Raw genomic sequence first — 11,326 nt, 5'->3', positions numbered from 1 at the left:
TGCAGACCCTCCATTTAGGGCTAGGGATGTAAAGAATGCTCAACGAAGAGATCCCATGTGGTCTGGTGTGATTCGATTCCTGCTCCAGGAAGATCTTATTCTGACTGTGAAGCCACCAGCACCTATCAGTGACTGTCATGAACCAAGAATTACTGTATCGAACAGCTGAGTTGGGTACTCCTAGCAGAAGAGTATACCAGTTAGTAATTCCACAGTCACTAGTGAATGTAGCCTTACAGCTAGTTCACGATGTACCAGGTATTGCATACCCTGGAATGGATCGCTCAGTAAAACAAGCCAGATTGAAATACTTTTGGCCTCGTATGGCAACTGATATTTCTGAGTATGTTAAGAAATGTAGTGTCTGCATGCAACACAAAGGTAATGCTAATGGTCCTAATCCAATCCAGGTGTATCCAACTACTAGCAAGCCTTGGGAAAGAGTTGTGCTAGATTTATTAACCAATTTCCAATGTTCCCTCCAGGGTAACAAACATCTGTGTGTTATGGTAGACCATTTCACCAGATATAGTGAGTTAGTTCCTGTTGCAGATAAGACTGCCGAGACAGTAGCTAAAGCGTTTAAAAAACGCATTATCTGCAGGCATACCACCCCTAAGTCCCTAGTAACAGAGGATAGAGGTGAATTCTGTAATGAGATTCTTGAAAATTTGTGTACCTTGTACAAGATCTCTAAATCCACCATTGTTCCTCATCATCCTGCCAGCAGTGGGTTAGCAGAACAAACCAATAAGTACCTGATGTCTTGAGAGCCACTATCAGCCCCAACAGTAAAACTTGGGATGAAGTTATACCTGATGTTCAGTTGTCCCATAAATTCTGCTTACAATGTTTCTATAGGTGACACTCCACATTATGCATTGTACGGTGTAGATAAACGTTTGCCTTATGAGTTGCTATATTCTAATCCGAAATCAAATTATAACCTTGATGATTTCATAGCAACTCATACCAGCCTAGCTCAAAGTGTCTTTAGAAGAATCCGTGAAACACTTCATAAATCAACAGCAGAATTTACAAGAGTCGCAAACACTCGAGCAAAGCCGTCCAAAATCAAAGTAGGTTCGAGAGTTATGCTGACTAACTTTAACAAAACGTCTGCAATGCCTAAGCTTGATCAAAAGTTTGTTGGTCCTTATCGAGTAGTTGAACATATCACTGGCAATAAGTATAAGGTTAGAGAAATTAGTACTGGTCAGTATAAAGAATCGCATTTAGATCATATGAAGTTAGAATGTGATGATAATGATGTTACAACCCAGACTAATGTGACAGACTCTGACAGTCTTCCTGATCCTGTACTCTCTACCTCTAATACTCAGTCAGACGATCAACCTAAATGTCGTTATTCCCTATGCACATAACAGGTATTGAGAAATCCTCAAGTATCATTTGTAACTACCAATTCAGATTTACCTCAAATACGGCATGAGTTAGCTAGTGCAACAGAGTTTGATCCTCCCCGAGATGACACCCATTCTGCATATATCAATATCACCCTAGCAGAGTTGGGGTTAAATGTAAATAACCTGTATAGATGAATAATTACAGTATCACTTTATCAATATTCAAGATTTTGTGTGTTCACGTTCTCTCCAAATTCTGAGATTTAACAGTCTAGATTTGAGTGCACCAAGTCTGCCTTTCTGTTAAACACTTCTTTCTTTGTATATATTTCTTCCTCAGAATCCGTAGATCACATGAATACAGATTGATCGATCAAATTTGTTTTTTCACTTCTATTGTGTAATCCCAATGTTGGGTCTCATTCTATGAGTTGTGTTATATCATACCTTGTAATGCATTACAGTTTCATTACAGTAAGTTTCATTGTAGTCAATTACGTTAGCTCAATTCCAATATTCTACTTATGTATGTTATAATGTTCAATTGCTGTGTACTTTGACACTGTATAGAATTAGCCCAATCCGTACGCCTGCCGTCTCTAGTTTGTGTTAGCTGTATGTCGGGACGACATACGTTAGCATCGCCGAGCTCTCAGTAGTATCAGTTCCTAGTAACCAGTTACCAGTAACCAGTTACCAGTAGTATGACTCACTACCAACCGTCTGTGTGAATCACTTGTTATTCACTGTTCAGCTGATCTAGCATGTTTTGAATGCCGCTACCCTCCAAGGCACTCAGCAAGCCAGTTCAAGTAGAGATGTTAAGACAGATGGCAGGTCACTTGGTGCTCCCCCTATATTCCATCCAATATACTAGAACATCCAACGTGAGTGTTATTACCCAATCCACGTTATCGAACCCCCACATGACATAAGAACCTTCAAAACTAGGGATGCCAAGCCCATGATGACACTCTTCAGGTTGCTTGTTCTATCTAGGCTGGAATATTGCTGCACACTAACAGCACCTTTCAAGGCAGGTGAAATTGTTGACCTAGAAAATGTACAGAGAACCTTCACGGCGCGCATAACAGAGATAAAACACCTCAATTACTGGGAGCACTTGAAGTTCCTGAACCTGTACTCCCTGGAACGCAGGTGGGAGAGATACATGATTATATACACCTGGAAAATAATAGAGGGACTAGTACTGAACTTGCACACAAAAATCACTCACAACGAAAACAAAAGACTCGGCAGACGATGCAACATCCCCCCAATGAGAAGCAGGGGTCTCACTAGCACGTTAAGAGACAATACAATAAGTGTCAGGGGCCCGAGACTGTTCAACTGCCTCCCATCATACATAAGGGGATTACCAATAGACCCCTGGCTGTTTTCAAGCAGGCACTGGACAAGCACCTAAAGTCGGTACCTGACCAGCCGAGCTGTGGCTCGTACGTTGGATTGCGTGCAGCCAGCGGTAACAGCCTGGTTGATTGGGCTCTGATCCACCATGAGGTGGCGTTGACCCCCGGAACTCTCTCCAGGTAAACTCCAGGTAAACTTCCCGCTACAGCTTACTCTTCATAATCTGGTATAGAACTCTACCTAACAACATTTAACGAGGGGAAATATTATCCATATCTTGCTGGAAACAGAAAAGGAAGCAGGTGTCACCAAATGAAGGTTAATATGAGGACAGAGATCTAACAGCACCAACAGTGTGGATGAAGGGACAGGAGCATACACGTAGGACATTTTTACGAGAGATGATTCGGTTCTGGGACCAAGATCCTGTTTTCTGACCAGTCTTACCAAACCTACTGAACTAGATATACCTCCTATATCTAACAAATTACTACTACTACTACTACTACTACTACTACTACTATTACTACTACTACTACTACTATTACTGCTACTACCACCACCACCACCACTCAACGATAACATGTGAGAAAGTTACAGGGAAAACGTCATACACAAACATTTAAGGCTAATCTAGCTCAGGTCAAATTATTTTAAGTTAGGTTTGGTTAATTTAGGCTGGGTTGGGTTAGTCAAAGTCAAGTCAAGTCAAGTCAAGTCAAGTCAAGTCAAGTCAAGTCAAGTCAAGTCAAGTCAAGTCAAGTCAAGTCAAGTCGGGTCGGGTTGGGTTGGGTTGGGTTGGGTTAGGTTAGGTTCTACATACCGTGATTTTTTTTACCTAGATTCTACTCAACATGCCAACGTGTCTAAACATCTATCATAGGACAATAGGCCTACTGCAGTGCTCTAATATTTGCTTAATTTCTAGTGATTATGTTTCTGTCTTCTGATTATAAATTATTTTACCATTAGGTGTGATTACAAGACTTGATAAATGCTGCTGCGTGGGCCAGACTTTGTTAATAATATAATACCAATAATATATATTTATTTCTACAAGTATATATACAAGGTATACATACCATAGCTGACATCAATGACATACTACTATATAGAAAGCCGTTTGTTATGCAGAGCATTTCGGGCAAATAAGGTCAGTTTTGTCCCAGGATGCGACCCACACCAGTGGGTCGGTGTAAGGAAACACGCTCAATGTTTCTACCCTCCCCGGAATCGAACCCGGACACTCACCGAATTGCCGTTCGAGTGTCTTGGTAATCTACAACTTGTCGGTATTCCCTACCACCTCTCACAGTTATACATATTCCATATATGCAAAGTTCAGGATATTTATTAGGGAAACGTTCCGCTGCAAGTGACTGAAGAAGTCAGTCGTAGTGAAACATTTCCTCAGTATTTATTTCCAGGCTCGGAAATACGATATTCAGCAGTATAAACATGGTACATGTCGGTTTACGTGCGGCCAACAGTAACAGCCTGGTTGACTAGACCCTGATCCACCATGAAGCCTGGTCTCAGACAGGGCCGCGGGGGCGTTGACCCCCGAAACCCTCTCCAGGTATACATGGGCGAGCACACCTTGATTCTTCAAGGGAGACGAGGGGTACCCTCCCTTTGGATCAAGCCTGATTACCTCCCATTCCCCAGGCGTTGTGTAACCCTTACAGGTTTAGCATTTCCCCTATGAATAAATTCCGTTCAAAGACTGGTTTGCAAGACCTATAAAGTACACGCTACTACACTAACAGGCTTGCAACATCTTGCCAAAACTACACATCGTATGATGCCATCCTTAATAAGGCAGCGGAAGGCCTCGGTCATCATGACAAAAATCTCCAGCTAATTAAACGAGTTAGCATACGACTAAGACTTGTGTCAGGAGACACTCTTGTTTCCTGACGAATAAAATACCCCCCCACCCCCCAGCATCTTTTCGTAACACCCACTACCATGTTGTGAGTGATCCTTCTGCATGTGACGCAAACCCTCAGCAAGACCAGTATTAGGAGTCAAGTGGTTTTTCAAGTTACATGCAGCCGTAATGACTCGTGTAGCCGACAAGTTTTTAACCTAATAAGTCACCCACCGAGAGGTGTGTTTCTCTCAGCACAAATAGGCTGAGAGTTTACTCTAATCCGTATTATCCATATTTTGGGGATTAAAGTATTCTTGTCTAGTGTTGAAAAGTTTACGTGCAGCCTTTATGACCCTTATGTAGCTGATAGGCTTTAAACTCCATCAACCAAACCAAACCAACTAGCCAACCAACCAGTCACTCAGGATGGTGGTCAATCAGCCGGAGTATCAGCGAGGGAGGAAGTCAGGGTCGAATGATCAGCTAGACAACTCTGGTAATGAGATGGTGTACGCCAGACGTACGCTCGCTGCTCACTGATACTAAATGACAGTGCTAAAGAAGTGATGTGATACATCAATACGATACTGAGAGTGCAGTGATGTACTGTATCATTGGTAATGACAGTGAAATGTAACGAACAAGAAGGCACAATACCGTGTCTGGAACAATGCATAAATAACCTTCGGACCACTGACAAGTTACAGTGTGACTTGTTAATGGTCCAAGTCGGACCGAAACGTCATCATAAGCTTTTCTATTTCCTATGTGCGGGTTATTTGTGTAGTGAAATGTAAAGTTTGGTGGTTGATAACTAGAATACAGAAAAAGGTAGATCATCATATTGTTATAGTGAAGCTCGTGGACTTCCTGATAGGCTTCTTACGAGTGCTGATTATTGCAATTAAAACTAAGCGCTAAAGCCACAAGGGTCAAACAAAGCTGCTTAATATTGTTGAGAAGCTCCTGGGCCTGTCAAAGACGTTGATCTCCAGCTCCTGGAGCACTTAGAGATGTTGAGTTATAGCTTTTGATAAAGTTGCTAGTTCTCTGTCTGCTAAGGGTTTTGATGTCCAGCTGTTTGGTGTCTTGTGTACACTGGGGTACAGTGAGCTAGGCTTATATAAGAGATACCTCTCAGATGACGCAACGACCGAAACACATCCAGACAGAGAATAAAAGGCACCTATGCACTAATCGAGACGTTTAAGTAAACGTTTCGCCACAAGTGGTTTCAGTCTGAAGCCACTTGTGGTCTTAACGTTTCTTTAATGTCTTCTTGTAGAAACCTGTATTCCCTGGAACGCAGGAGGGAGAGATACATGATTATATACACCTGGAAAATCCTAGAGGGACTAGTACCGAACTTGCACACGAAAATCACCCACTACGAAAGCAAAAGACTTGGCAGACGATGCACCATCCCCCCAATGAAAAGCAGGGGTGTCACTAGCACGTTAAGAGACCATACAATAAGTGTCAGGGGCCCGAGACTGTTCAACTGCCTCCCAGCACACATAAGGGGGATTACCAACAGACCCCTGGCAGTCTTCAAGCTGGCACTGGACAAGCACCTAAAGTCAGTTCCGGATCAGCCGGGCTGTGGCTCGTATGTTGGTTTGCGTGCAGCCAGCAGCAACAGCCTGGTTGATCAGGCTCTGATCCACCAGGAGGCCTGGTCTCAGACCGGGCCGCGGGGGCGTTGACCCCCGGAACTCTCTCCAGGTAAACTCCAGGTAAACAACTGCCGTCAGTTTCATAAAGGTCAGTAGTCTATTGGTTCCCAATACACCTCTCTGCGAAGCATATGAAATAGATGTAAAATTCTATCTGTAACTAATCAGTTTCGTCTGATTAGTCTCAGTCTTATATTGTCAGTGTTTGACTGGGATGAATCCCAGCTCCAATCTGCACCTCGTGTGCCTCCTGAGGGTTCTTATCAACAATGTGTCTGAGTTATAGGTAAAAGATGTCACAAAGTTAGGCTGCAGCTCCTCTGCCACTTGAAGATTTTGTGCAACTGCTAGATCTGTTTTCTGCTTTCACAAACAAGAGACGGGCGTTTTCGGTATCAGTAGGTGGTGCCTGGGTGTTGGCACACTGCTGTGGGTGGCATCCTGGGGACTTAATGGAAATAAACCAAGCTGATTGATTTTCTTGGGTTATTCTGGGTGACTATGTCTTCTTCAACCTTCCTTATTTGTTTTTTCTTGTAATATAATCGTCCTGGCATGGGTGGAAACGCTGGGCGTGTTTCCTTACGCCTGCTACCCCAGTTCATCTAGCGGTAAACAGGAACCTGGGTGTTAATCCACTGTTGTGGGTAACATCCTGGTGATACGACCCCACTTTAGATAAAGCTGGGCTTTGGAATGAGTTGAGGTAGGATAACAGCTCTTATCAGCATCATTCCTTGTCACATTAGCATGACGAAAACTACCTGGCGGTGGAGTTAATTCAGTTGAGTGTTGATGCCATGTTGTAAAGTCCAAGACTGAGCTTATTCTGAAATGTGAAAGCGAGGCTGAGGCATTGTGAGGAACACGGAATCTCTAATTCATATATTGTTGGAAAGAGGTTTCAGTATCTTAAAAAAAGGATGTGAATAAGGGAACATAACATGTGTCCCACAGCTCACCTGGTCATCATAACATATGTCTTTTATTCTGGCATGCCTTTGTATTCTATAATTATTGTTTCTTTAATTTGTAATTTGTGCTTAGTTTTCTTGACTTCATCAATAAATGTATATGCAATAACGATCACATGTCCCAACTACATAGTTTATTTTCATGGTGGTGAGGTGTAAGGTGGTAGTTTGGGTAAGGTATTGTTATATTTAATTAATTCGCCAAGGAAAGTCACCTGGCAGGACCCTTTGCTATAAGAAGATGCAATGGTGCTGGCACCATTGCAGAGGACGGTTGTACAAGACTGGGTGGCTATGGTTTTGTGGAAATATAAGATAGGCAAGGCTTATCGGTGGGACTGGCTGGTCTGAATGAATGGAGAATTTCTAATACGCTTAACAAAGTACTGTGGCTGTCTAGGTTAGTGTAACGGTCTCACCACTATAATAATCACGGAGGAAGCAATCAAGTTTACATACAGAGTTGGTCGAGACAAAACCCTGGGGCGCAGGTATGGTCCTTGCTGAGGTCGCCGGCTGTTAATGACACGGAGTCTCACCAAGACGCTACATCTGCACAAGTTTCCCCTACTTTAATACTTAAGAGAGAATTGTGGAAACTAAGGGATGACTGCTCTACATTGGTAATCCTAAAAGTGACCAACACTCGAGTATACTCATTTTAGGCTACACACAGTCATAACGCATTAGTTAAGAAAGAAATTTGTGTTGTAGTTATGAAGTAGTGCTGGGTTGAGTATTGTAATATAATGTAATGTAGTATGATTATTATACTGTATGTATTTATCTATCAAAATAAAAATTTAGATTTTTGTTGTTTTGAGGCAGTGGTCCCTCTATGGGAGTAGGGGATGCCTTGATGCTGATGAAGGGCTCTTGATCCAAGAATATGAAGCTACCCTCTATTTCCTTGCATCAGATCTGATTATCTTGTGGTTTATGTGGCTCACATCTGAAGGACCAAGGTTCGATCCCAGCACAAGTAATAATAATAATAATAATAATAATAATAATAATAATAATAATAATAATAATAATAATAATAATAATAATAATAATAATAATAATAATAATAATAATAATTATTATTATCTTTATTTCTACAAGTACAGGTACAAGGTATACAGACCATAGCTGACATCAGTGACATACTACTATATAGAAAGCCGCTTGTTATGCTGAACATTTCGGACAAATTAGACCAATCCATTAATCCATTAGTCTACTTTATAAATTTTTTTCCATACGAAGAAAGATTGAAATCCCTTAGACTATTTTCTATTGTAAAATAAAGAATGAGGGGGATTATTATTACCTGGAGTATACCTGGAGAGGGCTTCGGGGGTCAACGCCCCCGGTCTGTGACCAGGCCTCATGGTGAATCAGGGCCTGATCAACCAGGCTGGTAAACCCACAGTGGTCATACAGCACTGTGAAGAATGAGGGGGGACATGAATGAAGTGTTTAAGTCAGTACTTGACCAGCCGGGCTGTGGTTCGTACGTCAGGTTGTGTGCGGCCAACAGTAACAGCCTGGTTGATCGGGCTCTGATTAACCATGAGGCCTAGTCACAGACCGGGCCGCGGGGGGCGTTGATCCCAGGAAACATTTCCAGGTATACTGTATGGAAAATTTTATAGGGGTTACCTGCATGTACCTCAACATTACATTCATACAAGTAATCTCATTGGGAGACAACAACCATATTGTTTACCGTAGTCACCCCGTGTAGACATGTGAGAAAACTTAACCACCCCTGGTCACTGCAGGTGGCTCCTTCGACCTCACAATCTTACCCATATCTGTCCGAGACCAGTATGAATTGGATAGCACCCGCAAGTACGGCGCTACTAATTAATTGTGGAGTGTATAGATTATATTAGTTTAACTGAATGAAGGGAAGGGGGTAGGTTACACATGGATATATCCATCAAGGAAAGAAAACACTTGTATATAATACCACCACTTACCAGATATTCTCTGGTGGTCACTTGATGTAGCTGGATCACCCACAACCTATCCAATTACAACATACCTAACTGGCCAGTATCAGTTTCCTATAACTAGAAGGGTTACTTAACTGTGGGTGATTGATGCTCCTTATTTCTTCCATTCACCATCTCATTTCAATGTCCTGCTACACCGACACGGTTCTTATTCCAGCAGGACGAGGTATCCGTTGGTTTGTCCCGGTTTAGAAGTCGTGATTCCTTAAAACCTTCACTATCCTCGAGACAGGAACAACGAGGTACACACGTGCTCACTCACTCTGAGAATGGCAGCTCATATCGTTTCCACGATTCCTTAACTTAGTGTTATTATCACTGATTATTTCACAGCCCACCATACGGTTTAACGTCTCATAACTAGTATACACGTTAGAGGTCGCTCTGTTAAGATTTGAGACCGATGAGTGATGATTAAATCACGGGTATTTTCCCCTGAACACTCCATGGCATCTACCATTATTCACACATTTTACCAATTTATTACAGCGGTCCCGCAAATCACGTTCCCTCAGTCTTTACCAGGAACAGTTACGACACTTCCTATTATGAAGTGAGGCCTATATTAATCCTTAGGGCGCCGTGAACGCCAATTTCCTGATCCCATGCTTTCCCAGCCTCTTAACTCCATTCAAAACACTCAAGCTCCTGATGCCCCATCTCAACCTCTCCCCTGCCCATCAGCGCAGGCGCAGAGCTTCCCTGTTGGTTCTATTCCATTTTCAAATACATTTTATGACCCATATCAACACATTAAACGCCTATTAGGCACTATAGCTTCGGAAAATTAAAATATTTTCCACATGACACTCTTCAGGTCACTTGTTCTATCTAGGCTGGAATATTGCTGCACACTAACAGCACCTTTCAAGGCAGGTGAAATTGCTGACCTAGAAAATGTACAGAGAACCTTCACGGCGTGCATAACGGAGATAAAACACCTCAATTACTGGGAGTGCTTGAGGTTCCTAAACCTGTATTCCCTGGAACTCAGGCGGGAGAGATACATGATTATATACACCTGGAAAATAATAGAGGGACTAGTACCGAACTTGCACACGAAAATCACCAAATCCAGTCATTCCTGGAGTGGAACCACAGTCGATGGCCTCCACTCCAAACCAACAGATACAGATACTAATGCCGGAAAAAAAAATCCCCCCCCAGTACCAACAATACCACCAGTCCGATAACATTCTTCTTTGCAAATATACAGGGTCTAAAGCCAGCAACAAACAACAAAATACCTTTCATCCGTGGACTGCTTGCAGAGGCAAAGGCAATGTTCGCAGCTTTCACTGAGACCCACATAAAGGATCACTTGGACAACGAAATATGGATCCCAGGTTACAACCTATACAGATGTGACAGAGTGAACAGGCAAAAGGGGGGGGGGGGTTGGCCTGTACATTGCAGAGTCACTTGTTTGCACAGAACTGCTTAATGCCTCAAATGACGTAGTGGAAGTTTTAGCAGTAAAGGTCGAGAACCAAAACCTAGTCATTGTGGTAGTCTACGAGCCTCCGGATGCAACATCCCAGCAATTCCAGGAACAGCTGTTAAAAATTGACCACTGTCTGGAAAATCTTCCAGCTCCTGCACCCAACATCTTGCTCCTGGGGGATTTCAACTTAAGGCACCTAAAATGGAGGAATATAGCAAATAATATTGTTGCAGTAATAATACCAGGAGGCAGCTCTGATGAAAACTCACACTCACACGAGCTTTTAAATCTCTGCACAAAATTCAATTTAAACCAGCAAATAATAGAGCCTACTAGACTGGAGAATACACTAGACCTCATCTTCACTAACAATGATGATCTGATAAGAAATGTCACCATATCAAAAACAATATACTCAGATCACAACGTAATTGAGGTTCAGACATGTATGCGTGGAGCCCCAGACCGACAAAATGAGACTAGTCACGAGGGAGCATTCACCAAATTCAACTTCAATAACAAAAACATAAAGTGGGACCAAGTAAACCAAGTCCTAACCGATATAAGCTGGGAAGATATACTAAGCAACACAGACCCAAACTTATGCCTAGA

The sequence above is a fragment of the Cherax quadricarinatus genome, chromosome 83 (genome assembly GCF_038502225.1).
Source record: "Cherax quadricarinatus isolate ZL_2023a chromosome 83, ASM3850222v1, whole genome shotgun sequence".
In the NCBI taxonomy this organism is placed as follows: Eukaryota; Metazoa; Arthropoda; class Malacostraca; order Decapoda; family Parastacidae; genus Cherax; species Cherax quadricarinatus.
The sequence above is the reverse complement of the archived record's forward strand: the minus strand, read 5'-3'. Positions refer to the sequence as shown.